This window comes from Pinus tabuliformis, chromosome 7 (assembly GCF_031772625.1).
Source record: "Pinus tabuliformis cultivar Carrire ecotype Pingquan chromosome 7, CPIR1, whole genome shotgun sequence".
NCBI classification, from domain to species: Eukaryota; Viridiplantae; Streptophyta; class Pinopsida; order Pinales; family Pinaceae; genus Pinus; species Pinus tabuliformis.
Genome location: NC_142293.1, coordinates 553,303,490 through 553,328,728, shown reverse-complemented (window position 1 = coordinate 553,328,728; position 25,239 = coordinate 553,303,490).

Sequence of the window (25,239 nt, the reverse complement as noted above, 5' to 3'; positions counted from 1 at the left end):
TTTGCTTTTTAACTCCTTGAGTTTCAGTTGGAGCGTGTGCATCTTATTCTTGCCTTGTATTTCCTCCTCGCTGTTCTACCACTAGTTTTCCATCTTTTCTATGAGGGTTGGGTCTCTTAGCCAGAAGGCTTCAAACCTGAAAGGTTTGTGCTGGTTTTGATTGTTCATAGCAATTTCAAGTTTTATTGGCCAGTGGTTTGATCCTTGGCATGGTAAGATAGTTGCTTCATAGAATATATCTTTCCCAAGAAAGTGTTTTGTTGCTAAGAACCTATCCAATCTGGAGGTTATCTGCTTGCTGCCTCCTCTTCTATTATTCTAGGTGTATTTTCCATTGATAGTGTTTATATCAATCAATTGTAGAGCTATCTGGGTTTCCCTAAATCTCTCCATATCTGCATCCTCCCATTGCAGTCCGCCTTTCTTTTCCATTGTGGTTGTGATCATATTAAAATCTCCTGCTATCACCCACAGTTTTTCTGTGTGCAGGTTACCCAGTCATAGCAGTTGTGTTAGGAAGGCCTCTCTCTCTATCGGTATGTGAGGCCCATACACCGCTGATACAAGGAACCATTCTATATGTCCTATCATTCTGAATCTCCCTCAGAGAATCCTTTTCATTCCTATCCATAAATCCACCATGACTTCTGCTAGGTTCCACAAAATTGTAATACCCCCTACACTCCCTTTTGAATCCAATGTCATGCTTTCATAAGAGGGCTTGATTTTTTTAAGAATTTCCTCCATTTCCCCCACCCCCCCCAAGTTATTTTTGTTTCTTGAAGCAACATAATTTGGGGTTTTTCTTTTTTGATCCTCTCTGCCAGGTGCCTTTGCTTACCTTGTTGTTCAGCGCTCTTATATTCCATGATGTAATAATCGTTGGGGATGATGGGTTGTTTGTTGGAAGACCGCTGAAAGTAGCACTACTCTTCCTGTATGGACTAACATTTCTCCCATTACTTGAATTGATTCCTGTAGGTTCTTTCTTCCTCATTTTTTTCCACCCTTTCCCTTACTTTGATGTTCCTAGCTATTGTCATGTTGTGTTCCTAACTGCTCATTCATCTCTGTAGTTCCATGCTCCCATTTTTCTTTGTATTTTTGGAATATTTCTTTGTATAATTTTTTATCCTCTTCTGGGATAAACCTCTCATCTAGGTTTCACCACTTATCCAGTAGGTTTCTCAGAATTTCCTCTTCTGTTGTTGGGTCGTCCCCTTTATTTATGTCTATTTCCATTACTTCATTCTCCTGGTTTTCCTCCTTTTCTTTTCTCCCCTTTTTCTCTGTTTCTCCTTTAGCTTTCTGCTTGTTGTTGTTGGCATCCTGATTTATTCTACCTTCCTGATCTGGTTCCTCTTGGTAGTCCATACCTCGAGTTTCTTCATCTTCTTCTTCTGTCTGCAATATTTCGAACCTATTTGTCTCTTTTACTTTGGTTTGTTGTTCTTTTCTACCTTCCTTAGGGGTTTCCTTGGTAGGTCGTTTCTTGGTTTTGATTTCTTGAAACCCCTCATTGTCTTCGGTGGTTTTCCGTTGTTGCTTAGTCTTTCTTTCCTCTTCCTCTACATTTAAGGGGCATTCCTTGAAAAGGTGTCCATATTCATGACATTTTCTGCATCTAAAAGGTATGTGTTCATAGTCCAACACCTGCTGCGAGACCTCTTCATGATATTCTAGTTTGATTGCACCTAGTATAGGGTTTGCAATGTTCATATAAACGTATATTCTTGCATACGAGGTATATCTTCCTCTTTTAGTTGATTCTGTTATCTTTACAAAGCTACCTATGGTATTCCCTATTCCTTCCAGTATCTTTGGGTCCCAGAAATCCATAGGTAGTCCAAACAGTCTGACCCATACAAGTGCTGCTAGGAATTTCTCCTTATCCAGATTATAGCATTCCTCCCAATACCTCATAAATAAACCTGCATTGTTATGGAAATATGGGCCATTTTCAAAAACTTTTTCTTTGTCTTGCAGGTTTGAGAAGATTACCGTAAAGAATCCTCGTGCGCCTAGCTTCAGTTCGATGTGGCCACGTGGCTGCCATTTCTACTGGATCCATCTTGTCAGTTCTTTCTCTGAGGGCCAGACTCCGATGAACTTGCATATCATTGCATGGTCTTTCATGTAACTTCTGTACCTTTCAAGTTTGTTCATTGGAATAACAAACCTCGGTTTCTCCACTGCACAGGGCAGACATTTTCCTTTACTTCCTGCTTGCCAGTGTGCTCCTAGGACTGGTCCCGGTGTCCTTTGTTCAACCTCCGCTTTGCTGTTGCTTGTTCCTTCTCCCGCTGTTGCGTCTCTGTAGGAGGGGATCTCTCCCCTCCTAGTCTCCTCTGCCATTTCTGAGCCACCTATCCTCTTCTTTCCATGCCTGTTCACTTGTTTTCGAGGTGTTCCACGCCGCCTACCTCATGGCCACAAGGTCATTAGGGTTGCAGAGCTCCAAGAATCCCTCATCGTTCTCCCAAAATGATTTTGATAATAATTTGAATTAAAATAATATATATTTATATTATTATGTGAATATATATTTAATTTATACAACATAAAACTAAAGTCTATTTAAATTAGTACAATTTTAATGAAATGTATAATGAAAATATATTAGAAATTGAGATAGAGAGCAATGTCACACACAAATCACATTTCGATCTTTTTATTGATCATAATAGTTACAAATATATAGGACATAAATCATTGAATTTGACACATCTAGATCACGACTACAACTCATACATAGGAAACAACAACATCTAGACTGACTCATGACTCATAATAACAACTACACATGACATGGAAGCATTACATCCAACACCCTCCCTTAATGCTTACATGTAACACACGTTACAACAATAAATGATTATTTTTCACATTTGTTTGATATGGTATCACTAGCACTCACATCCACTCTGAAATATGATGGTTTTCGCTCTTTTCTTCACCACACTTTCGAGCTTTCAACTTGATCCATTTAAGACATAACCGCTTTAGACCATCGTTGAGGTACTTTGTAGAATTGACGCTTCTCAACCACCCAGAGCACAATGGGTCAGTCTCAATACTAAAGCATCATATGTAACTACCATCATCTATTCAATATATGGCCTTCTGCTATATTCATCAGTTATCTAGGATATCATTCTGGGTACAGAATGTCTTCAACAGACAATTCTACAACTTGACCTTGTATAAAATAACTTGTACTGACACTCCCGAAGCATGACGGGTCACACCAATTTGACCTTATTGAGAACTACCTATGACTAATGCTCTCAGAACACAGCAAGTCACATTAATCTATTCAATAGTTTGCATGTTCTTTGTGGTTCTGCATCATTTGATTTTTGCACAATATAATAACATACTTCGACTTCAACTCAAACCACAAAAACTTAGGCACAAACACAACCATAAAAAACATAGAAATATTTTCTACCATACTATATTCATTTGTCATTTTTCATACACAATGTTCATGTTCATATTTTGATTGATCTGCATCCACCATTCCTCCATCTAGTTCATCCCATTAAGCTATTTAAAGTGAAGCCTTCATAAATATACTTTATTATTGCATGCGTTACACAACCATGATCTTCTGCACATGAAGAGGACTTTACCACTTTCCATCAAACAGAAGCACTTCCCACTTGCCAATCGGAACATAAAATTGGCCAATCTTATAAATAGATCAGATCTGCATCCTCTGGCCATGGTGTAAGGCAGAAGCTACGCCACACAGATTCTTTAGCACTATATGATACACGTGTCGGAATTGCAGAGGCATTTATGCCAAAAATAGTCGAGACTACGGTTTAGACGTATTGGTGATGGCATGCAGGGAAAGATACTAGAACAAGGACCATAATATGTTTTCCACAGATCACGCCCAATTTTTCAAGACATTTTCCTCTTGGATTGCAGAGTCGAATTCCACCCATGGCAGCGATGGTGATGATGTTTCATGTTCTCTTTGGAAAGGTAGGTAGGAGAATGAAAATCCTTAAGCTCTTTGTTTATCACCAAATTTTATCCAACCCTATAATCTGCATAAGACTTTGATCTAGTCACATCTAGGTTTACTAGACGAGTGACTCTCTCCATGGAACTTTGTCTAGTCCACATGTTGACATTGACTTTTGCGTGGACGTTTTACAACAACAATAATGCAATTCTAAAATGCTTCCTTAGTATGCGCAGGTCAAACGTGAGGGATGTTAGACAACTAATCCTCAAGGTTAATGATAGGTTTAGTTTGGTTAGTTATTGGACTCCAAAAAAACTTGGAAACTAATTCAGTTGTTTCGTATATGTATTTGTATGTACATTATGTACATAATTCTTTGAGATCAATTAATATACATTTGATTTGGTTTCCAATTTGTTTGTTTTACAATGATATCAGAGCGGGTTATTAACCCACCTTGTTGATTCAATTGAGCCATTAATTTTTGTGGCCTGAACTTATGAGTAAGATTTCTTGTGGATAAGAAATCTCCATGTGGTGAGAGATGGTTGATATGAAATCGTCTCCACCGACAATCTATGAAGGCAATATTGTGTTTTCTTAAGGTGGCAAAGTGAGTTAAAAGGGTTGCACAGTTATTACTCCGGGTGGACCGTGTCTCAAGCGACCAGGAGAATGCCACACCGCCTTCTTGAGCATGTTGCCATTGCAAGAATGTGAGCAGGTGAAGTCCTGAATAGGCGAGACAGTGAAACTTGCAAAATATTTAACATTTGAAGGAGTTGTTGCCTGGAACTCTCACTAAAAGGATGTTAGGGTCATTTTCTCGAATGGTATGAATCGTACATCCCAACAACCCCTAAATTCTTTGTTGATATCATAAACTTGCTATTGTTTTTGATTTGATAATAGGATGAATTTTAATGTAACGTTTCCAAAAGAAGCGATAAGGGGTGACTTAAAAATGATAGTTCCAAAATCTGTTTATGTATTTTATTTTGGGGTTCTACAAGCAGAAAATTGAAAGGGGTCTAGAGTAAAATCTCTACCATATTTCTACTTGATAAACTGCCCATTGTGTGATGGCAATGATTGAATTGATGACGTGGATGGTAGGATCGTTTTAGTGAGGCTTCAACATTCCATTTGTTAATTGGAAATAATACGCTGCTGTGACTGAAGATCTGTTACATTTTCATTGTTTTGGTGGTTAAAAGTATTCGATGGTGGCTAATGTAGATACACCAGTGCAAAACTGTTAAATCAATTAAAAATAATTTAACCAAGATTTGAAGATATCGCAGCCTGGTTCAATTGCCTGGAACATTCAAAGTTCTGTTACCTGACCATTCAATCCGAGTTGGACAGTGAAAAATGATAATACATCACATGCTGCAACACATGCATTTGCTTTTACAAGCTATTTTACAACTTGTTGTTTGTCTTCCGTGAACAGAGAATAGAGGAGGCCTGTGAATTGTGGTTTCTTCCAGTGAATTGGCGGCAAGGAAGACTGCGCGGAAGAAAGACTATGAACTCCAGTTCGTCCCAGTCAATAAAAAAAAAAAAGATACAAGCCTGACATAATCATTTATGCAAAGGAACGATTTTGTTTTTTTTATAACTCAGGGTTGTGCATCCATCTGCGTAAATAGTGACAAATTAATCTTTGAGTTTTCTTTTTATTTTCTCGATTGTGATTTCTGCATTGATCCCTGCAACAATGTTTACTATGTAACTATGAAAATTTTGATTTTTAGAATTAGTGGATGGGTTGCCAGTGTCGAAGCCATATTTTGTGCAGCGGGCTTGACATATTACTGCATAATGTGATGTTTCAATTATTGCCCACTGTAGATTTCTGATTAAATATATTGGATACTTCTAGTTAAGAGTTGACAAATACACATTTGTGAGTAGTTGTGACAAGAAATGAAAATTCTTTGTTGAAGATGATGAATCTCGTGAAGTTCTAGTCCCACATGAAGTTGAATAACCACCGCCGAAAAAAAGGGAAGCTTGGAATTTCAAAATTACTATTTTCCTCTTGAATACCATGTTGAGATGCGCAAGAATTTAAGTTCAGTAATGTGTTCAACTTGATCGAAATAACTTTTGAAGGGTGAGTTTTACATTTATCAGAAGTAGATAATTTGAAATTTTTGGAACAAATTTTAAAAGGCGTGGTAGTGTTTTGGAGTTTGAAGGTAAATTAATTATTTCTAATAAATATTTTGAAACCTATGGAACAATTTTGACATTGTCAGAACATTATTTGAGAGATAATTGAGATAAGTTTATTCGAGAGATAATTTTATAAAGGAGACATAATTTTTTTATGCCGAGAGAAATTAAGGAAAATTTTTCTCGGAGTTAATTGGATGTTGATGTTTGTCGTTGAGGTTTGCAGGGTTACGATTACTAACTTCATTGGGAAGGCATTCGTGAAAATATGGGTGAAAATCTTTGAGAAATTGTTTATGAAAATCTTTGAGAAATTGTTTATGAGGGATCAAGTAGTGTCATATTATTAGTTTGATTTGTGTACTTGAAGGTCTATCCTTCATTAGCATTGTATTGGCAATTATCTATTTTTCACTTGTTAAATTTTGCATTGTAAATGAGGGTGTATTTTCGGCTGAACCCGACACCTAGTTATTGTTTGTATTGGGTGCATTTTCAGTGGTAGCGACACCCCTTTTTTAAAGTGGATCGCTAGAGAAAACAGCTAAAATTGATTATTTGTTATAGTTATTGAACAATTTAATTCATAATCGTGTCCAAGTCAGCGAGAACACGCTTTCTGACATCCAATCATGTTTGAAAAATGCCAAAAGAAAAATTGAATTCTTGGAGCTAGAGTCTTGGTTTCAACGAGATGAACTACATGAATTACAAAAGAAATATTATGAACTTGTTCTTGTTCAGAACAAAAATTTGTTCAAGTTTGATCATCAGTCAGAGAATGATCAGAAAAATGAAGTGATTTCGAGAAAATATTTCGGTGTAGTTAGAAGCACGGAAAATTTTAAGGATGTGAGTTTATCTTAGAGTTTAGAAACCTTGGTAAATCATACTAGTTCGTAATATGCAAATTGTAAATTGTTTGATGATATTTTTATAAAAATACTTACATTTCTAATTAATTTATATTTGTCTGCATAATATTCTGGTGATTTTCAAGGTAAAATAATTGTATACTGTAAAATTTGGGCGAATCATTTTTAGGAAAAATGGAAATTTGAGAATCATTTTTTTGGAAAAAGTGGCAAAAATTAGCCCACATACGAATATTAGCCCCTAAAATTTTCCATGGGTAGAAGTTCTTATGCGAAACCTGTTATAAAACCATGGGAAGAGATTACACACAATAAACACAGAATTGGTTTGGGTTACAATAAGGATATTCTGGATGTATCTTTTCACATTCCAGATTTTCCTGAACCAATACAATTCCAAAGTGTTGGATTTTTGGATGGTGTTGTTCGAGAACAACTTGATAGATGCTAACAATGTAACCAAGTTGGACATTTGAAAGATCGACATTTTGATCTTCACCCATGTGAGAATTATGGAAAGCGAAATCTTCATACAAATAGATGTTCCAAAAAGAAGACTACTGCAAGCGAGAAGGTAAATGTTAGATGGATTGCTTCTTGGGATTGGACGAAAACAACCAAGAAGATTTACAATCCATATCAAAGAATATGATTGAGAGTAATGACCATCCTTGCAGTAATGAAGAATACTTGTCACCATGTATCCAACAAGGGGGTAATTATTGATGGTCTACTACAGGTTCAAATTCGAGATGTCAAGTGAGCCTAAGTCAGATTTGAGTTGATTGATTTGATTGAACACTTCCATATTTGGAATTGTTCAACGAACTGTTGTGATAGTTCCAGAGTTTGTGGTCACCTTAAAACCACATTTTTTGTTGTTCTGAGAATTTATATGAAGGTTCCAGTGTTGGTGTTAGTTGGGACTTTAAGATCTCCCATATTGGTTTGTGGTCATCCTTAAAAACCATTTCTTGAGAGACAATCAACTCTTGGCTAAGATGCATTTATGCATTTTGAGCTCTCATTCTTGGATTTTGGTACATCCCTTCGGATTCAGGGGGGGAATGTTAGACAATTAATCCTCAGTGTTAATGATAGTGTTAATTTGGGAAGTTATTAGAGTCCAAGAAGACCCAGAAACTAATTCAATTGTTTCGTATATGTATTTGTATGTACATCATGTACATAATTCTTTGAGATTGATTAATGTACATTTGATTTGGTTTCTAGTTTGTGTTTTACAAGGGACTCATCTCTCACTGGGGTTATTATGTTTGCGCATATCAAACCATGCCTGGCAGCTTGGATTTCTTTCAGATCTAATCAAACTGTCCGTATCTTAAGCTTCAACTACAACGAATGAGATTTGTTGCATTGTTGTTTGTATTGCTGGGGAATATGAAAAGAAATGGAAAGCATCATCCCAAATTCCACCACCGTGCGATGAAATATGGAGACATTTCAACCGTTCTCATTTACTCACCCCTTCAATGCTTTTCGGCTTCGAAACGCTTCTGCTGGTGATTATCATATATTCAAGATTAAGGGTTTGCCGGATCGCGATTGAACCTGAAGCACTGAATTGAATGGTCCGTAAAATTTCTGAGCAACACACTTACAGATTTCAACAGGGAAACAAATCTACTCACCAAGGAACAAAAAATTTACTAACACAACCACTAGATAATACATTTTATTAAACTAATCTATGTATAGAGAAGTATCATGGCTAAAATTGTATGATCTCAGTCCCTCTCGTGAGAAATTCAGGGTTGAACCAACGTTGATACCATATTAGAAATTGAGATAGAGAGCAATGTCACACACAAATCACACTTCGATCTCTTTATTACTCATTATAGTTACAAATATATAGGACATAAATCACTGAATTTGACACATATAAATCATGACTACAACTCATATATAGGAAACAACAACATCTACACTAATTCCTCATGGCTCATAATGACAACTACACATAATATGAAAGCATTACTTCCAAATAAATAAATTTATTAAAAATTCAACATCTAAATATCTATCCATTTAAAATATCAAAAATAAATGAAACCCAAAAAAAAACCAAAAGGCATTTATAAAAAACCACTTTATAGTTTAATCATGAAAAACAACCTTAACCGACACATCCAAACATGACATCAAACCACGTGGTCCAATTTTTTTTAAGAAAAAACCAATACATTTCTATCAAATGTTTACTTACATAAAAATGTATCATATTTATAGTTTTCCATATTATATATATACATGAAAATTCAATATTTATTTGATAGATTTAGTAGGAAATTCAAAGTCCATTGCACTTGTATATCCTAAAATTGCATCTACCTAACTAACCACTAATTTTCACTTCAAACATAAGGAAATTGCATCTACCTAACTAACCAATAATTTTCACTTCAAACATAAGGAAATTGCATCTACCTAACTAACCACTAATTTTCACTTTAAACATGAGCAAACTTTCCACATGTCAATATTTCCACATGCCAACATTTCCATAACTTGGCATGGTAGGAGTTGTGAGGATAGTCATAACTTAGCTTAATTAATTTATTATGCAAATATATTCAAATTACAACTTTTGTATTTTGGTTATTTTAAAGTGGAATGTGAGTTGCGTTAATTTAAAGGTTTTTATTATAATTTAAACTAAAGAGTTATTAAATTCTTTATTTTTTAAAATTTTGCTTAATTTTTAGGTTTTGTTTTTTTTGGGTAATTTTAACTTAATAATTATTAAAATTAGTGTAATAAAATAGTTTTAATAATGATTAAAATTAGTGTGATAAAATAATTTTATTATTATTAAATAAATTGCTATGATATTTCAGGAAAATTTCTTATTTATTTATAATATTTCATGAAAATTTCTTATTTATTTATAAAATAATTAAGTAGGAATATTATTATTTTTATACTATTTAATAAATCTATAATTATATTTAGATATTATTTGATATTTTTATTAAAAAAAAATTAAACAAATGATTTGTATTAAAAAAAAAATTCAAGGCTAGAACTTTTACATATTCCAATATTCTTTGAGGGTTTGAGATTGAGCACAAAGTTCAAATCTTCAAACATATTTTCCATGACACAAATACTTTAGTCCCTTTCCAACTAAATATTTTCCAAGAAAACCCCAAAATACAAACACATTTATATTCTATTTTTTAATTTGATCTAGTTTGACTTCTTGTTTATCTTGGAGAAAATATTTTTCCTGGAGAAAAACTTTTTCCTTTCTTCCCAACTTGAATCCAACCCGCATTTTTTGCAAATTCTAGTAGATCGTTCTTCGACAACTGCATGGTATTTTCCTTGAAATCTTCCTCATCTGCTTGATTTGCCCGAGAAATTTCCTTGTCAATGAGATTCCTTGTGTTTTCCATAGATAATTTGTTTTCCACGAGGGTTTGTCACTTTTTTGTTGACGATGCATTCGGGGATCTTTACTAGCATCCAAAGGATCCACATTGGCAAGCAAATTTCTTGCTTAGTTTCTATTGTTGTGGTTGTGGTTTCTTTGACTAAATTTGCTTCCTTCTTGTCTTCTGATTATTTATTTCCCTGAAGCTCTTCTTCTTTGAATACAACATAATGGTCACCTTGTGCACCTTCCCACCGTTTGGGCCTTCAGGGTTTTTTTCAATCTTTGCCATTTTGAGGACGCTTGGGGCAATTTTTAATTACATGCCCTGTTTCATAGCATGCTCTACATCGAAATGAGATATTCTCATAGTCAAGATTTTGGACCCAAACATAATTTGGAGCTATCAAATTAATCTTTGCAAGAAAACCCTTACTGAAGTCCATCTCCACACAAATCCAAGCATAGGTAGTCTTGAAAAAAAAAATTGGTTTCAGAGAAACTTCGATAGAATTTTCCCATAAATTCAAAGCGATCTTTGATCCCATAAATTCAAAGGGAGATTCGACAATCTTACCCAAAATGGGGTTGAAGAAATTGATGTCGTTATTGGATCAAAAGTGTGAGACCAAGGTTGCATGTAGAGACTAATGCTCCCCCAAAACCACAACCCAGCTTCACAGATAGCCTTCTTGTCTTCAATATTTTCAAAAGCCACGATGAAGAAACCTCATGCCATTGGGTAAATATTTAGCACGTCCGTCAAAAGGGGCTTCCATGTCTCATAGATCCATTTATGCAGATCAGCCAACCACGACCAAAACCCATCAAACATGCAAACCAAACCATTCTTCGAAAAATATTGTTCACATTCCAAAGATTCCTCATCCACAGGAACATTAAGAGAAGAAATTTATTGCAACACCAGTAATCCAGATCCAAACTTCAACATAGAACTGTACGAAACCGAAGAATAGCTAGCTTGATCGACATCCATACCTACAAAAGAAAAAGATTTATTTGTCAGATCACAAGAATTCACCATTAAATGATCTACAAAAGATATATGTAAAAAATCCATGCAAACAGAGCGAAGATTAAGTAGCTATAGTGAAACTCTAGCCGCCGCAAGAGATTCAAAGATATTTCATTATAATTAATAAATAAATATAATTGCTTTTCATTTTAATTAACAAATATATAATCTTTTCATATTTAAATATAAAATTATAATTATGATTTTTAATTTTTGATTGTAATTTATTAATACAAAATTATGTTTTTTAAGAAAGTTATAAATATATAATCTTTTCATATTTAAATATTAAATTATAATAATGATTTTTTATTTTTTATTGTAATTTATTAATACAAAATTATTTTTTTAAGAAAGTTATAAATTTAATTTTTTAACGTATAATTATATTTACAATAAAAATAAATTAACTTTAAATTAAAATATAGAGTTAAATAAAAATAAATTAACTTGGAATTAAAATATATTATTATGAGTTATTAAGAGAATAAATGGATACCCCTTAATGGCGTGGGTAGCTAACACAAACATACCTCGAAAGTTAATTTATATCTTTATTACGTTTTCTTATCTTTATTTAAAATAAATATATTTATGTAAAATATTTGGTATTTTTTTATTAAATAAAATTTATAATAATTTTAAAAATACATATATTTAAAAAAATTAATAACACTTGATAATTTAATTAAATATATAATAATTTAATTAAATATATAATAATTTTAAAATATAATAAAGAAAAATTAATTAATAATAATAATCGAAAAAAATTAACTATTCTTAATAAATATGTTTTTATTTTCGTTTTGTTTAAGTTATTTCTGAAAAATATATGTTCGATCCAATTATATAGTTAGTTTTTATTGTCTATCAATAAAATATGAAAATTTTCTATTTATCAATTATATATGGCAATTATACCCATTTGCATTTATCTATTAATTATATATAGAAATTATGCCTATTTTTCAGTTATTCCACAATGTACACAGTTTATTTTAGTACTAACTATGTTCATTACTCTCGTCACCTTATTAGATGTAATTTAGCCACTTGGGTATATATGGTATCTTAAAACCCTATGTTCATCCATGTCTATTGTAAACTATATGATGTGCAAAAAAATTTATAAATAAAACCACAATAACGCATAGCCACATAAATATATGAATATTGTATATACATTAGAGAACATGGAATTAAATATATCAACATGAATATAGCACTTATCTTTATAAATATCCATTGATTTGCTATAGATCTCATTTATTACACCCAACCATAGAGTTCACTATCCTAAATCTCTTAGCAATGGGTCACCTACAAACTAGGTCTATGACTCCACTACGAAAAAATCCCACCTAGAGATGACAATGCTCATACAATCTATATCAAATAAGTACTAGGTCTAAGAACCAACTCTAGCATTCGCTTTAACTACAGGCCCATATCCCTCGGCATACACAAACCATGGTAATGGACCTTATTCCTTGCATCTACAATCCTTCAAGTTGTGCCACTACCATTCCATGGCTTTTCACATATACCAACCAACAAGTATTTAAGTACTATAGCTCTAGGAGTTCAACTACCCTCATGAGTCTTTTAGGAAACCCCATGTCCTTACATTGGAATATCCTATCCAACTAATTCCCCTACAACCTCTAGTCTTATTTAAGATGAGAAAGGATAATTAGCCATAGAATCGCACCTAAGATTCATAATGGTTTTACCATGTCACAAACTTAACAATTGTACAAGCTGACACACCCTCAGCCTCAAACATGAACAAAGGCATTATCGATAAGAATGATGATCTAATGATGGTCAAATCATCAAAAGGATGACAAAATGAGTGATAGGAGAATGACAGAGAATATATCTATGTGGTATTTTCACCAATTATTTCACAAATAACTTATTCCCACCACCTAGGAACTCATTTGACTACTCGTTGACTTATTTTTTAGAATTAAGTTAAAACATTCAATTATGACTTAGACTTATACATGCCCTCGACAACTTTCGGTTATATTCAATAAAGTTACTTTTGGAATATAATATTATTTTCATGGCTTAGGAACCACATCACAGATCCACCTGTCACATTTATATCTTTTAAGATCCTATGCACCCATCTCTTGTGTCTAACTTGGTTTATAATAGTGGTTCATTTATTAATATTAATGTGACTACACATTACATGTCTAGGCACATTAATCTTTCTACATATAAGTTCTTTGGCCTTATTTATATAGACACTCTAGTTTCATAAAATATAAACATTGGCAAGTAGAACCTAAAACAGAATCATATATAAATATATGAGCACATAGACCCATCCACAACTTCACTTACTACCCTAATAAAATAATAAAATGTATATAATATATAATATATAAAGAATCATTTTTCACTTACTAACCTAAAAAAATAATACATATATTTGGAGATAATGCTTACATGATAATTTTAGAGTTGTTTTGGGGTTTTGTTGAGAGAATATCTCAACCTCCTTACCCATGTTTGGAATATGTTGGATCTCAATCCAACTAACTATATATTTGTATCATATTTATAAATGAATGATATGTAAAAAATATATTTTTTTGGTGTGAATTTTGGTATCTTTGTTGCTATCAGAGCCCTTTTGGGCCTCACTCTCATGAGGGAGGGGCCATGGGTACATAGCTTTTTCATCAACTAGTGGATGGGAGTCACGCCAACTAGCTCAAGCCTTAGGAATTGCGTAACCTGAGGAGTCGTCTCACCCTGATTCCGATCATTGTTGCGTGGAAGAGCATTTGGAGCCTTGTTCAATGTTGAAGGTCATTGTTTGAATTACATGTAGTGTGGAGTATATCAACAACGTATTACCCAGTGTATTGTTGGAGATTCGTTGCATCACTGCCACGCCAGTAGGTTATGCTGAAATTTGTTGCGGATTGACTATTTTACATTGCCTGGTCATGTTCTATTGATCAGTGATGCTATTTCAATCTAGTTGTTGGTTTGATTTCTTGCAAGATGTGAATCGTAGAAGCCAGTGGCATATGCTCTATACCTACGAACCAAATCAAGAAATAACCTGCATCATGAAGGGAAAAATACTTGTAACAATTTTACCCTTTTCACATCAAATGTGAGTGTTGCATCCATGCTGCACATGTAAATGCTTCAAATTTTCTTTCAAATGAAAATAAACTCGGCAACAAATATCATATTTCTACTGGAACTAGAAGCTGCAAAAACATGTTTTTAGAAACAAGGAGATCAAAATTGACCAAGGAAACTTTTCCATCATTCTTGATTGTTTATGGGGGGCACCACATGTTGATGGATGAGTTGGCGGGATGGAAGAAAATCTATTGACATGAACATTGGTAACTAGCATCACATCAATCCATCTATAGCCATGTGTATGTACTTTGCTTTTTCTTTTCAACAATTTTACTAGATCTGACTTTCAATTTTGATGATATGCATAAATATCAGTAAAGCTCTTCTCAGCCTTTCTATATTGCACTCTTAACTATTCTATTCGCATCCTGAGAGATTTAGATTGTGTAGAGGAAGAGATGATTAACATATATTGGGGGTGATGTACTTTAAAGTGAGTATTAGTGTTGTATTAGAGTTTGTAAAATTTGTATTATGAAAGAACCAATTATTGAACAGAGAAACATAGTGCAAATTAGTGGTTCTCGACTTCCGTGCCGAGAGAACGTATCACTAATTTGATTGTGTAAGTTTGTTATATGTTAATGGGTATTGTTGTGCTTAGAGCTTCAAGAGCATCAGTTATAAGTTATTTTTATGAGATCCTTGTGTGTGAGACAGGTCAAATTATATGGTCAAATTTTGAACAGATTCGATAACCAGAGAATTATCCTAGATAATTGTCAGACACAACGAGTTATGTCGTTTGATAGATGGGAGCTTGTCCATAAGATGGTTCACTACTTGGCTATTTTTTCTAAGAGTTACAATGAACTATGTAATTTGGCAAAATAAAGTAATTCAATATTGTTGATCATGCAAGTTTGTCAAAGATGGTGAGAAGTGTTTAAGTTTTAAATGGAGTTGAAGTGACAACTTGAAGATGAGGTGGTGAAGAAAGAGCCAGCGGTGTTTGTGACATTCCAAAGCGGAGATGACCGCTAATGAAGACCAATCAGAAATATGTGATTATATGTAATTTATCTTGTAATAATCTTTGTAATGATGTAATGTAAGCATTAAAGGGAGGACTTGGAGAAAATTCTTACATGATAAGTTTAGAGTTGGTTTGGGGTTTTGTTGGATATTTAGCATCTGTTGGATCTCAATCTACCTATATATTTGTATCATATTTGTAAATAAATGATGTGTATAAAATAAAAAAAAAAATTTGGTGCATTATAGTTTCTTTGTAAGAGATCATCCTAAAAGTGTTACACTTTATGTTTTGCTCATTAGATTATAAAACTTCTTTCATTTTATTGAATAAGTTTATAAAAGCAAGTTCAAATTGTCCAAAATGACTACATTATAGGTATTGGCAAATTTCTCAAATAAATACTTAATCCTAATCTGAAAAGAGTAAGTAAAAACCACCCTTTAGATGTTTGATTGGTTGGTTGTTTAACTCCAAATTATGGAAAGCATATTATGTCTGGTGTTTGTCATTCATATATAGTGCATAAAGACAATAGAATTAGTGGTAATTGTGAAAGAACAACGGTTTTTGAACTCATTAGAGGAATGAAAATACAGATATATCGTTCTTAAAACAAAAATTCTTAAACTGTGTTTATTATTTCCTATACAAATGCATACTATTGTAATAATAATGTATAATATTATTCTAATAATAATAGAAGTTATATATAGAATGTAAAATACGTGGACCATAGATAACACTTTAAATAATATAACACTTCTGCAACTATTGATAAACACTGACATGTTTTAAATGATTTTAATGGAAGACGGGATTATTAATAATATCCACTAATATTGCAACTAGGTCAAATATGACCTTCAAAAAGTATTGTAATAACACTGTATAATAATAGAAGTTATATATAATATAAAATACATGGACCACAGATAACACTTTAAATAATATAACACTTTTGCAACTATTGATAGACATTGACATGTTTTAAATTATTTTAATTGAAAACGAGATTATTAATAATATCCACTAATATTGCAACTAGGTCAAATATGACCTTTAAAAAGTTAATAGTTACTCGTGGATATATGTGTTAGATCAGAGCATACATAACACACATCAGATTTATACTCAGAGACATAGACGGCAATAGCAAAGAATAATTTTAGAGAGAGACAAATGGAGAAACAACAAGATTACTTAGTCAGAAACAACGAAATAGATAAAACAATCACTGGAGAATAGAAATCACTTTGCATTACATAACAAGCTTGGGCCTTGGCTTGCTTTCCTTGGCCAGAGAAATTACAAATTTATAGAGGCAGAAGAAGGATCTAGAATCCTGTATGTGATTCAGATGGAGATCTGGAATGACCTAGAAACCACTGGCGGTGTAGGAGGATCTAGAATCCTGCATGTGATTCTAGAAACTACTGGCAGTGTAGAAGGATCTAGAATCCTGCATGAATTTGGCTTCACACTTAACATTCTCCCACTTGAAGCCAAATAAGAGTGATCAAGTCACACCGAGTCCTACCATGCCTCTACATAACTCATGTTTATTTCATGGTAGAATCTTAGTGAGCATATCAGCAGGGTTCCTATCTGTATGGATCTTTTCCAAGGATAAATGTTCTTCCTCCAACACATGCCACATCCAATGGTACCTTAAGTGAATGTGCTTGGTTTTTGAATGAAAGGCTGGGTTTTTCACCAAGTGAATGGCACTCTGACTATCACAATATAACACATACTTGTCCTGCTTTATTCCTATCTCTCCTAGGAATCGCTGCATCCACAACATCTCTTTACAAGCTTCTGTTGCAGCTATGTACTCTGCTTCTGTTGTAGAGAGGGCTACTATTCTTTGTAGCCTTGACACCCAAGATACTGCCGCACCTGCAAATGTATACAAATAACCTGTAGCGGAATTTCTGGTATCCATATCTCCAACCATATCCGCATCTATAAATCCTTCAAGCACAGTCTCATCATGACCAAAACATAAACAATAATGACTAGTACCCTTGAGATACCTTAAAATCCATTTTACTGCTTGCCAATGTTGTTTGCCTGGATTGGTAAGGGACCTACTCACTACTCCCACTGAATATGCAATGTCTAGTCGTGTGCATACCATGGCATACATCAAACTGCCAACTATTGAAGCATAAGGAATCTTGCTCATCTCTTCTTTCTCCTTGTCATCACTAGGACATAATTCAGTACTCAGCTTGAAGTGGGCTACAAGGGGTGTACCAACTGGCTTGGCATCCTTCATATTAAACCTGTCAAGCACCTTCTTGATATATTTTTCTTGTGACGGCCACAACCTTTTGTTTTTCCTGTCACGCATAATCCGCATGCCCAATATCTGTTGTGCTGGTCCCAAATCTTTCATTGCAAATTTGCTACCCAAATCTTTCTTCAACCTATTGATCTTATTCTTATCATGCCCAATAATCAACATGTCATCCACATATAACAATAATATGATATACTTTCCTTGATCATACCTCTTGATATAGACACAATGGTTAGCTTCCAACCTCTGAAAACCATGTTCCAACATGAATGAATCAAATTTCTTGTACCATTGTCGAGGTGCCTGTTTCAACCCATAGAGACTCTTCTTCAACCTACAAACAAGGCCTTCTTTGCCTTTTTCTATGAAGCCTTCTGGCTGCTCCATATAAATTTCTTCCTCCAATTCACCATGAAGGAAAGCAGTTTTTACATCTAACTGTTCACATTCTAGGTCTAAAGCAACAACTAGACCAAGAATGACTCTAATGGATGACATTTTAACAACAGGTGAGAAAATTTCAGTGAAGTCAATACCTTCTTTTTGGGCAAAACCTTTCACCACCAATCTTGCTTTATACCTCTCCTTTTCGTCACCTTCATGCTTAATCATGTACACCCATTTGTTTTGTAGAGCCTTTCTACCTTTTGGGAGGTTTACCAACTCCCAAGTTTTATTTTCCTGCAAAGAGTTCATTTCTTCTTCCATTTCTTTCTTCCATTCTTTACCGTGCTTGACTTTACAAGCTTCTTGAAAACAATTACATTCACCTTCATCAGTCAACAAAATATAGTTTGAAGGAGGATACCTTTGTGAAGGCTTATGAGGCCTAGAAGATCTGCGAACCAACTATGGTGGTGCATTATCAGGTTGAATCTCCTGTAAAGGTTCCTGCAAGATTCCTTCTTCTTGTTGTTCATTATTTTCCACTTGTTTTTCTTCATGCTCCTGAATTTGTTGTTCTTTTTCTTGTATTGGTGGTATGTTTTCCTGCTACTCTTCAAACCTGTCAATAACCTTATTGACCTCCAACTCACCTACAGTCGTCTTGAACATTTCTGACTCATTAAATATAACATCCCTACTTCTAATAATTTTATGTTTGATTGGATCCCATAGACGATAACCAAGATCTTCATCCGCATATCCAAAAAAAATGCATTTCATAGATTTATCATCTAGCTTAGTTCTATTTTCTTTGGGAATATGTATGAATGCTTCACATCCAAATATTTTCAAGTGAGAATAATTCAAATTCTTACCAGTCCAAACTTCTTCAGGGATATCGCCATCCAAGGCTGTAGTTGGAGATCTATTTATGAGGTAGCAAGTGGTCCTAACTACTTCAGCCCAAAAATTCTTCTCCAAACCAGAATTGGACAACATACTTCGCACCTTTTCCATAATGGTGTGATTCATCCTTTCTGCGACACCATTTTGTTGAGGAGTACCAAGCACAGTCTTCTCATGCTTTATATCAAACCTGTTACAATATTCCTTAAATGCATTTGAGCAATATTGTCCACCATTATCTGTTCTTAAACACTTCATCAATTTGTTAGTCTCTCTTTTAACAGCGACATGGAATTTTTGAAATATTCCAAACACTTCACTTTTATTTTTCATAGGATATGCCCAAACTTTCCTGGATGCATCATCTATAAATGTTACAAAATATGATGCTCCTCCTAATGATTTGATGTTAACAAGCCCAAACACATCCGAGTGTACCAATTCTAACACATTTTTCTTTCTGTCATGACCACCTCTATGGAATGAAACCCTTCTTTTTCTACCATATATACAATGCTCACAAAGATCAAGATTGTAGGATTTCAAACCTAGCAATAAATTTTTACCGACAAGGATTTTTAAGCCCTTCTCGCTCATGTGACCCAAACGCTTATGCCACAAATCTGCTGAATTTCCTTCTTTTGTGACAGCAGCCAAATCTGATTTTCCTATCAGTGTCTTCAATGTGTATAATGTTCCTGTCTTAGGTCCTTTGGCCACGACCAATGCACCTTTGCTAATTTTCCAGTCTCCTTTTCCAAAGCTTGTCGAATAGCCTTCATCATCCAGTCGTCCCATAGAGATTAAACTCATGCACATTTCTGGTACATGCCTGACTTATTTCAACAATATATCTTGTCCATCTTTCATCTTGATCTGGACATCTCCCACTCCAACAATACTGCAAAAATGATTATTCCCCAAATGCACTCTACCATAATCACCGAGATTATATGAAACAAAACTATCTTTGCATGGCGTTACATGGTGAGATGCCCCAGAGTCAAGGATCCAATCAAAGCTACTGCTAGATGTATATACACATGCATCCTCTACTGAAATAGTAAACAACACATCACCATCTATGGCTACAGCAGTAGTCTCACCTTCATTTGTGCTGGATGACTTGTGATTTGTACTAGACGGTCTTTGATCCTTTTGTCCTTTCTTCTAGAATCGACATTCTTTCTTCATGTGCCCGGGTTTGCCACAATGAAAGCAGATGATCCTTCCTCTCCTTGATTTTGATTGGCCTCTTGATCTTGATTGCCCTTGCTGGCCTCAATCCATTCTCCTACCACGATCAACTAGAGCTATAGCCTCTTCTCCTTGGTTTTCCACAATTGACTTGTGTCGCAGCTCCTCATTCATTAAACTGCTACTGACATCATCAAACCTCAGGGTCCCTGTAGTTGTTGAAGTGCTCATAGCTACAATTAAATTTTCCCAACTGTCTAGCATAGAACACATTAGCAAAATAGCTCTAATTTCATCATCTAAAATGATTTTAAGAGAGGCAAATTGATTAGTAATAATATTAAATGCATTCAAGTGCTCAGCAACTGAAGCACCCTCCTTCATTTTGAGATTATAAAGCTTCTTCATCAAGAACACTTTGTTTGATGTTGTGTTCTTTCATATAGATCATGGAGCTTCTTTCATAATCCTTCAGTCGTCTCTTCTCCGGACACATTGAAATAAACATTCTTTGCTAAATATTGGCAGATTGTTGCAATCACCTTTCTATCTAGCTTATTCCACTCTTCATTTGTCATCGATGAGGGTTTCTTTGTTGTGCCCTCAATCGGCAAGTACTGATCCTTTAAAATCAGTATATCCTCCATCTGTGATTTCCATAGGGAAAAATTAGCCCCGCTCAACTTCTCCATATCTGTAAGTGTTGTCTCCATTTTCAATCAAATTCATGCCCCAAAACACAAAATCTCCACTTAAAAATAAAACTTTAATTATTACTCTTTAAAATTTAGTAATAATGACCTTCCTCCTTTTAAAATACCCTTTTCAAAATTCCTGCTCCTTTTTAAAACATACTTTTCAAAATTCCAACATATAATTATATATGTTTCATAATAAATATAAAAACATATATAATGTTTTAACCTTTTCACATTTCACACATACATATGTTGGTTTGAGAAAAAAAACTTGATGTACACATGCAAGCTTGATGTAAAAAAAATTTATGAACACCACGTTTCAAGTCCAATCTCCACGGATCTCCACTTTTCAAACTCTAGCGACACGTTTCAATATAGGTCCACGACCTTGTTTTTCTTGCAACAACTGTCTTTTAGTTCCAGCGTTCTTCAGCTATTTCCTGGACAGATCCTTCAACAGCTCCAAGGGTAACAACCAACGTTTTAACGAACACTTCCAGAGCAAGGCGATGGCACTAAGCAGCTTGCACGGTGGATATTCGAATCTAGCTCCGATACTAGTTGTTAGATCAGAGCATACATAACACACAATGGATTTATACTTAGAGACATAGATGGCAATAGCAAAGAATAATTTCAGAGACAGACAAATGGAGAAACAACGAGATTACTTAGTCAGAAACAATGGAATAGATAAAACAATCATTGGAGAACATAAATTACTTTTCATTACATAATAGGCTTGGGCCTTGGCTTGCTTTCCTTGGCCAGAGAAATTACAAATTTATAGAGGCAGAAGAAGAATCTAGAATCATGTATGTGATTAAGATGGAGATCTGGAATGACCTAGAAACCACTGGCGGTGTAGGAGGATCTAGAATCCTGCATGTGATTCTAGAAACTACTAGCAGTGTAGAAGGATCTAGAATCCTGCATGAATTTTGATTCACACTTAACAATATGTGACTTCAACGAATTTTATTATAATATATATTTTATATTTAGTTTTATTATATAGATAGTTTTTTATTAAAATAATATATTTTTAAATAATATATAATTTTGAATAGGCATTTACATAAGTCCTTTTATGTAATGATATATTTTTTTACTTAATTTATCTTTATGATCATTTAATGAGAGTAAATAAAGGAGTTGTTTTTAGTGTGATTTTTTGGATTTTCTGGTGTCGAAATATAGTGGAAAAATTTGAGGTGAAATCTTGATTTGTATTATTTAAACTGGTTTTTTGATTGTATATATAGATTCAGCAGAGGGCATTTAGATTGTGCAGGGGTTACCCATCAAACTTGTGATTTCAAAAATCACCAGAAAAACTTCTAAAAAATAACACTAAAGACAACTCGATAAATAAATTCTTAATCATTAAATAAGAGTAAATAAATTCTTAAAAAAAAAATTAGAGAATCATTCACTTAAGATCCGTTCATGTAATGAATGTCCCTACATGTATTGATAATTCTTTTTACATAATTTTATCCATGTGAGCATTGAATGAGAATAAATACATTCTTGAAGAAAGGATTAACCTTGGAGAGTCATTCACATAAGGTCCTTTCATGTGATGATAAATATTTTGTACATAATTTGTCCCTTCGTGTAATGATAAATATTTTGTAAATAATCTATCCATGTGAGTATTGAAATTTTATGATTGTGTGGGGAGGTGATTTCAAAAAACTTCATTGTTTTTTCAATACATTTATTATTATTGGACTTAATATTTATTTTAAAATAGAGTATCTAGAATTTTCGTAATTTATTAATATCTTTAAATATTCTTATTTTTTTTTTAATTTATTAAGTGATGTAGAATAACCATAATGTAATGACTTCGACCATATTATTTTATTTTTCTTCTTACTGATTACATATTTCAAGGAAACAAAATATTTTTCCCTTAATACAATATGTTTGAGCAACAATTTTGCCTAGAGTTTCTTGGCATGCATTGTTAACAAAAGTTCATGCCTTGGATTTTCGAATATATATATATCTTAGCATTGGTTGATTTCATGACTCTCTATAAAAGAAATTACAAAAATTATGTAAGATGAATGCCCTCCTTGAAATAGCATATTGCTAAGCCTTTATAAAATAAAATAAGGTAAGAATTTGCCAGCAACAACATATTTATCTTTATATCAATTCTAGTAAAGTCTCTTTCCCACTTTTTATTTTTATTCAATGGCTTTAAAGATTCATTCCAAACCTCCTCAGCGTATTGACATTGAAAAAATAATTAATTTATCGTTTTCCCAATATTTAAAAAAAAAATACATATTTTAGGGTTATGTCAATCTTTTTTTTCATTTATTTTACTAGATTAAAATTTTATTAGACAATGCTAGTCATCTAAATATCCTTGTTTTGAGTGGACTTTGTAGTTTCCACGTTTTGTTTCACCACCATCTTGTTTCATCCTCTTTTTACTCCATTCTAGTTGCATAAACTAGTTTTTTTTTTTTAAGGCTCCCTTGAACCTTTCATCATTGACCATTTAAATACATGTTCTATATTACTTAATTCTCAAAGAAGTGCATAACCTAGTTTTATTTTGTAAACCACCAAACCTTTGTTCTTTGAACATTTTAATTTATCTTGTACATTTACTTAGTTCTAGAATCTACATGGTTCTTACATTTTTCACTATGAAAGACAGAAACCTAAAATTATATATTCCAATATACTAGCCTAGAAAAAGTATTATTTGAGAAAACAAAAGAAATTGGACTATTTAGTGGAGGTCATTAACATTGTCAGATTATTGTGCATAACTATTTTGGATTCCAAATTTTCTTCCTCATATTCCATTTTCCTACAAGTACGTTGAATGGTATCCTCTTTCTTGATCTCAAATGTAAGAGCCTTGAGTTAAAAGTCCATGCAATATAGTTAATAAAGGAAAAATAAGGCCAAGGTCATGGGACACATATTCCAAGTTGAATGTTGGGAAAAACATCGTATTGGGTATTCATGTGGTTTATTATGGCTAAGGAAATTGGAAAAGGCTTTGGAAAGGCAAAGAGGTATTAACTAGCATTTTATTTATGAAAATAATGGAAAATAGGAGAAAAGGAAGGTGAAAAGGCATAGGTTACATGTGAGGAGGAAATTGAAGCTGAAGAAAAGGAAGGTGAAAAGGCATAGGTTACATGTGAGGAGAAAATATATTTGAAATTGAGATATAAAGTAATGTCATACACAAATCACACTTCGATCTCTTTATTGATCACAATAGTTACAAATATATAAGACATAAATCACCGCCTTTGACACATCTACACCACGATTACAACTCATACATAGGAAACAACAACATCTAGACTGGCTCCTCGTGACTCATAATAACAACTACACATGACATGGAAGCATTGCATGGAACATTCTCCCTTAATGTTTACATGTAACATACATTACAACAATAAATGATTCTTTGTCACATGTGTTTGATATGGTCATCACTAGCACTCATATCCACTCTGAAATATCATGGTTTTCGCTCTTTTCTTCACCACACTTTTGAGCTTTCCACTTGATCCATTTAAGATATAATTGCTTCAGACCATCGTTGATGTAATTTGCAGAATTGACGCTTCTCAACCTCCCAGAGCACAACGGGTCAGTCTCGATACTAAAGTATCTTATGTAACTGCCATCATTTGTTGAATATATGGTCTTCCACTATATTCATCAATTATCTAGGATAGCATTCTCGGTACAGAATGTCTTCTGAGGACAATTCTACAACTTGACCTCGTATAAAATAACTTGTACTGACACTCCCACAGTACGACGGGTCACACCAACTTAACCTTATTAAAACTACCTGTAACTAATGCTCCTGAAACATAACGAGTCACACTAATCTATTCAATAGTAAACATATTCTTTATAGTTCAGCATTATTTAATTTTTACACAATATAATAACATACTTCAACTTCAACTTACACCACAAAAACTTAAACACAAACACCACCATTAAAATAACACATAACAATATTTTCTACCGTACCATATTCATTTGTCATTTTTCATACACAATGTTCACGTTAATATTTTGATTGATTTGCATCCACCA